This window comes from Microtus pennsylvanicus, chromosome 10 (genome assembly GCF_037038515.1).
Source record: "Microtus pennsylvanicus isolate mMicPen1 chromosome 10, mMicPen1.hap1, whole genome shotgun sequence".
Classification (NCBI taxonomy): Eukaryota; Metazoa; Chordata; class Mammalia; order Rodentia; family Cricetidae; genus Microtus; species Microtus pennsylvanicus.
Genome location: NC_134588.1, coordinates 28,782,588 through 28,788,986, shown reverse-complemented (window position 1 = coordinate 28,788,986; position 6,399 = coordinate 28,782,588). Strand labels below are relative to the sequence as shown.

General features: G+C 47.1%; 1 protein-coding gene across 11 annotated transcripts in view; it reads left to right on the top strand.

Moving 5' to 3' along the window:
• The first annotated feature begins 5,388 nt into the window (after nucleotides 1-5,388).
• Nucleotides 5,389-6,399, top strand: part of Zc3h11a (zinc finger CCCH-type containing 11A) — a 37,878-nt gene continuing 36,867 nt past the window's right edge. The window contains exons 1-2 of one of the 11 annotated variants that reach the window (XM_075987992.1): nucleotides 5,402-5,556; nucleotides 6,165-6,211. The gene's annotated coding sequence lies outside the window, so the exon portion shown is untranslated. Of the gene's footprint in view, nucleotides 5,557-6,164; nucleotides 6,212-6,399 lie in introns of all 11 variants that reach the window. The other 10 variants (XM_075987996.1, XM_075987988.1, XM_075987995.1 and 7 more) reach the window with 10 other exon arrangements.

The window sequence follows — 6,399 nt, the reverse complement described above, 5'->3', positions numbered from 1 at the left end:
TAGAGTCAGCCACCAAAGTCACAGCTTATCCTAGGCATATCACTTAGCAGATTAAAGGCTCATGTGGTCAGAAAGAGATATAGCTATACAGTAAAGACAGATTCAGATGAAAAAAAAAACCAACAAACTCTAAACAGTATACATTGTGTTTAAATATATACCCAAGCTTGGGAAAGAAAAGAAAAAGGATAGAGAAAGTCCTTAAAAAGCCGGGCGGTGGTGGCGCACGCCTTTAATCCCAGCACTCGGGAGGCAGAGGCAGGCGGATCTCTGTGAGTTCGAGACCAGCCTGGTCTACAGAGCTAGTTCCAGGACAGGCTCCAAAGCCACAGAGAAACCCTGTCTCGAAAAACCAAAAAAGAAAGAAAGAAAGAAAGAAAGAAAGAAAGAAAGGAAGGAAGAAAGAAAGAAAGAAAGAAAGAAAGAAAGAAAGAAAGAAGAAAGCGTAGTTGGGTGTGGTGGCACATTCCTTTAATCCCAGAATTCTGGAGGCAAAGGCAGGCAGATCTCTGTGAGTTCAAGGCCAGTCTGGTCTACAGAATGAGTTCCAGGACAGCCAAAGATACACAGAGAAACCCTTTCTCAAAAAACAAACAAACAAACAAAAAAATATATGAGCTAGCTAGAAATACACTTAAGCTATTGGCCAAACAGTATTATAGTTCCTGTGTGATTATTTCAGATCTGGGCACCTGGGAAACGAACAAGCAGTCTCCACCTACAAAATGCCAATGGAGCCGGGCGGTGGTGGCGCACGCCTTTAATCCCAGCACTCGGGAGGCAGAGGCAGGCGGATCTCTGTGAGTTCGAGACCAGCCTGGTCTACAAGAGCTAGTTCCAGGACAGGCTCCAAAACCACAGAGAAACCCTGTCTCGAAAAAACCAAAAAAAAAAAAAAAACCAAAATGCCAATGGACTAGTCACTGTTAATGCAATTATTACACACACACACACACATATATATATATATGGATATCATTATTGTACTTATTGTTTGTGTTGTGACAAATAAAGCTTTCCTAGAGATCATAGGTTAGAGCTAGCCATTAGTTAACCATAAAGGCCAGGCGGTAGTGGCTCCCACCTTTAATCCTAGCACTTGGGAGGACCATGCTTTTGATCCCAGCACAGGGAAGGCTCATGACTTTGATTCCAGAACATGGGAGGTGGAGACAGGAATGTAAGGCAGGTAGAGGCAGGGTCTCCGCCACTCAGTCTGAGGATTTGTAGAGACAGGATCATCCCCACTTGGTCTAAGGTTTCATAGAGGTAAGAAGTCTCTGGTGGCTGGCTGCTCTGCTTTTCTGATCTTTCTGCTTTCACCCTCAATATCTGACTCTGGGTTTTTATTGTTAAGACTGATTAGGATCACATTTCAATTCATCTCTGCAGCCTCCCATGTGCAATATTAAAAGGTGGACTGCATTATCACTAATGTCTGATATGGTAAGAAGACTGGGAGGTAGGCCCCAAAGAACTCAGCCTTGTTTGTTTCTTTCTTTGTTTTTTGAGACACGGTTTCTCTGTGTAGCTTCGGAGATTTTCCTGGAACTCAGGTTAGCCTAGAACTCACAGAGATCCTCCTGCCTCTGCTTCCCCAGTGCTGAGATTAAAGGCGTGTGCCACCACTGCCCGGCTTCCCCTTTCCTTATTTTAATTGGGTTGTTTAACATTTGAGGAATGAGTTGCTTGTATTCTTTAAATTAATATTTTCTCAGCATAAATTATGTGCAGGTTACTGGGCTCTGATGCTGGGGAGGAAAACCACAGAGGTGAACCAGCTAAGATTTCTGGCAGCTGTCATGTGAACAGGTAGTCCTCCCTCTGAGAGTCAGTGAAGAGCCAGAGGGAGCACCTACAGCTAATCCTGGGGCCCTGTGGAGGGGGCAAAACCTGAGTGGAATGAACTTGGAAGCCTCGGTTGGGGGTGGGGAAATGGTAAGAATGCCTGGCTGGAGTCCAGGGATCCCTGGGGAGGTCCTGAGTGTAGAATGCTAAGTGTGGAGGTGGAAAAAGGCATGGAAGTAGGAGAGATAATATAATTAAAAACTGACGGGGTTGGGCTGCGGAGGTTTCTAAGGTGCTTACTATGGAAGCAGAAGGACTTGGACCAAGTCTGGTAGCAAATGCTTGTAGCCCCTCTGTGAAGGAGGTAGAGTTGTGCACATCCCTGGGGCTTGCTGCCCAGCGGGCCCAGCCAAATACAGTGAGCCCCAGGTCAGTGAGAGATCTCGCAAACAGCTTCTGAAGAACAACACCAGGATGACCCGGCCTCCACAACTACAAGCACACACACATATGCACCCGCACACACTAACATGCACCTCTCCCACAGGAACATGAGCACGCACGTGCACGCACACACAGTTGACAAGGCAGGCTAGGCAAGTAGCTCTGTGGTAGAACACTTGCCTAGCATGCTTAACCTCTGCACTATAAAAAAAATAAAATGAAACTAAAGTAAATGTTAAAATGTACAAGGTAAAGGCATAATGTAAAAACCATAGGAAGTTTCGCCCCATGACTGAAAGTAACTAGGACTATGGACTCCCAAACTATGGCCAGAACAACTGCACCCTTGTATACTCCCAGAAGCAATGTGCAGGCTTCCAACTGATGTCCCCCACAAAGGCAAGTGTAATGGTGAAAGTGAAATGCTGCGGATCCCCAAGGGGCTGCAGCGGGCAGCGCGCCATGAGACCATGCACAGGTCCCCAAAGTGGCGGCAGGCAGGGGGTCCTGGGAGCAGCTGGTCCCAGGCAGGGATGGCTGCAGGGAGCCCTGTGGTGGGTGGAACTCAGCCTTTCCTTACTATCTGGCCCTTGTTTGGCCCCCTCTCATACCTGTGTTGATCTGTCTCATCAGCAGACTACAGAAGAATGAAGGTATAGCCTTTCCAGGCAGGGACTTAGGGCAGTCCAGCGCGGTCTCCTGCTTTACCACCAAGTACATCCTTCCTCAGTAACAAAACTCTGTCTTTCACCCAAAGTGCGGAAAATGTTGCCTTCTAAGCAGGGTTTGGAGATCTGCTCCCCCACGGAAGCTCTTAGTCTCTAATCTACCCATGGAATCCATAAAAGTGCACATATAAAGTTAGGCTATATGCTAAATGAGCAGGAGATTATTTCCCAGAAAAAAGATTAGCGCAGCTTCTAACTTTCTACTCTATCTTCTTACTGCTTAGGTTTTTGGTAAAACTCAAAAGGGAAAGTACAGGATAATGTGAATAGTGAAAGAGAGGCAATTGCTTGTCTGTTTTCCTCCTTTACTCTCCAACCTTAATAATAATAATAAAAAAACAACAACAAAACTCCTCCCTCTCACCAGATCTCCCTAAACTTCCTGACACTCCCTAACCTGGGGGTTGAATTTAAGAGCCCTGGGTCCCCTCACAATGTTATTTTCATTTTTTTTTACTATTATTGGTGAACCTGCCACAGTAAGCCTTCAAAGGTCAGAGGAGAACCTTATAAGGATTCAGGGATCTGAGGCCACCAGGCTTATACAGAGCCTGCTTTGCAGACAGTGTTACCTTGTAACTTTCTTACCAAGAAGAATTATTTTTCTTACACACATTTATTTGAAGAAAGAAAATCAACTAGCCAGGCATGATAGCAGATGCCGGTGACCCTGGCACTGAAGAGGCAGGCAGAAGCAGGATTGCCAAGGTTAGAGGCCAGTGTAGTCTACAGAGCAGATTCCAGGCTAGGGCTTCATAGTGTGTCTTGCTCTCAAAAGACCAAAACAAACAGAAAAATGTAATTAAATAAAGGAAACCCTCCTGGGCACAACTTCCTGTCTAAGAGTTTTACAACTTTGTATGAGAAAAGTAGTTTCTTTCTTCTTTCTTTCTTTCTTTCTTTCTTTCTTTCTTTTCTTTTCTTTTTTTTTTTTTTGGTTTTTTTAGACAGGGTTTCTCTCTAGCTTTGGAGCCTGTCCTGGAACTAGCTGTTGTAGACCAGGCTGGCCTCAAATTCACAGAGATCTGCCTGCCTCTGCCTCCCGAGTGCTGGGATTAAAGGCATGCGCCACCACTGCCCGGCTAAAAAGTAGTTTCTTTAATGTTAATGTACTTCCCCAAAATGAGAGCCCTGAGCAACGCTACCATTTAGCCACTAAACTATATATATCCTCAACCCTACAGTATGTTTTTGTTGTTATTTTGTTTTTGTGAGACAGGGTCTTTCTAAATAACCCTGGTTATACTGGAACTCAAGATGTATCTGGCTGGACTTGAACTCGCAGAGATTCTCCTGTTTCTGCCACACCTAGCTTGTTTTCCACATCTGAATTGTTTTAACTGGTGATGGGATTATAAACCTACTAGATGACTGAATTATAAACCCTGTGTTGCCCCAGAGCAGGGTTTATTTAGTGAGGTTTTGGTTTTTTGGTCTTCCTTCTTTCTTCTTCCTCCTCCTCTGCTCACTTTCTCTCTCTCTCTCTCTCTCTCTCTCTCTCTCTCTCTCTCTCTCTCTCCCTCCCTCCCTCCTTCCCTCCCTCTCTCTTCTCCCCTCCCTCCCTCTCTTTCTCCTTGGCTGTCCTGGAACTCGCTCTGTAGATCAGGCTGGCCTCGAATTTACAGAGATTTGCCTGCCTCTGCCCAAGAACAGTCAGTGTTTTTAACCTCTGAGTCATCTCTCCAGTTCCTTAGTTAAATTTATATCAAGTTTGGACGAGTTATTCATTATACAAACTTCGGTTAAAAACAAATTAGCCGGGCGGTGGTGGCGCACGCCTTTAATCCCAGCATTTGGGAGGCAGAGGCAGGCGGATCTCTGTGAGTTCGAGACCAGCCTGGTCTACAGAGCTAGTTCCAGGACAGGCTCCAAAACCACAGAGAAACCCTGTCTCGAAAAACCAAAAAAAAAAAAAAAAACAAAAAAAAACAAAAAAAAAAACAAATTTTCTTGATTATCTACTGCGATTTTACAACAAAACAAATACTATTTATTTATTTATTTATTTATTCATTCATTCATTCATTCATTCATTCATTCATTCATTCATTCATTCATTCATTCATTCATTTATTTATTTATTTTGGTTTTTCGAGACAGGGTTTCTCTGTGGCTTTGGAGCCTGTCAATGGAACTAGCTCTGTAGACCAGCTGGTCTCGAACTCACAGAGATCCGCCTACCTCTGCCTCCCGAGTGCTGGGATTAAAGGCGTGCGCCACCATCGCCCGGCCAAAACAAATACTTTTGTGAAGAGGAATTTTCTGAGTGGCACCAGGGTCCAGAGAAATAGTCACGTCCGCTTGCCTCCCTAGCGCCACGACCCTATGACCCAAGAAGCCATCTTAAGGCTCGCCTCATAGAGGAAACTACAACTCCCAGAATGCCTGCGCTTTGCGTCGCGCTGGCACTTTTACTGGCCCAGCCTTAGAGCCCAGCCTGTAGCCGGGCGCCATCTTTGACGCTGGCAGTCTTAGGTTTCTGCTTGTTCTGCTGCTGTGAGGACGGCGGGCGGCCGTGGCTAAGGAAAGAGAAAGACGTGGCAGCACGCGGGAACCGGAGACAGTGTCATCGGTTCGGTAAAGTTTCTGTTCTCTGGTAACTAGACCCGTTTTTTGATTCCCGGGTGACTTGGGGCCTGGGGGGTGAGGAGAGGGCGAGGGGAGTGGCAGCGGCCTCCCCTCGCCCGAGTTTCGGCCTAGCCCGGGAAGTCCGAGCTGGGCCCGTCAGCGCGGCAGCCACCGGGGCTCCCGCCCGCGGCCCTGGCCCGCCAGGCTCCTAGCCAGACTCCAGCTCACTTTCCCACCCTCCCCACCCCCACCCACTCCGCCCCACCCCCACGGCGCCTGCTCTCTTACCAACCTCTTCCCCTCCCCCCACATCCGGTGTTCCCGAACCGGGATTCCCGGGTAGCCCCAGTAGAGTGACTGTTTCGGACCCCCTGAGCGGGAACAAATTACTAGGTTGCTTTCGTCCCAGCATCAGTTGTTTTAGTTAGCCGGTTTTCACTCCCTAAATCGAGTGCCTGGACCCGAGTTTACCTACTCTCATTCCTCTCTAGGCTCCTATTACTTTGGAGATTTTTCTCATATTCCACATACGTAGTCGATCTCTGGTGTCCTGTAGCCATTCCCCACCCTGATTACTCTCCCGCCCCAGCCCTCATCTTCGAAGTCAAGAGCTACAGGGACTCTTCGTTCTTGTAGGATTGGTGAGACCGTAATGAAGAACACCCCTTAGACGCCCATAATCGGTGCGGATCCCTATGGGAAGGCTCGTTTTGTTGACATCTACCAGGCTTTGGTTCTGAACCCTGAGAAGGCGGCTGTGGAGCTAGTGATAGCCATGCTTTCGTAGGGTAAACGTGTTGGTATTGGGGGCATGGGAGGGGGGGAGTCCACGGAAAAGGAATGGAAGTGTTTTAAAGCTCTCTTCAGTTCT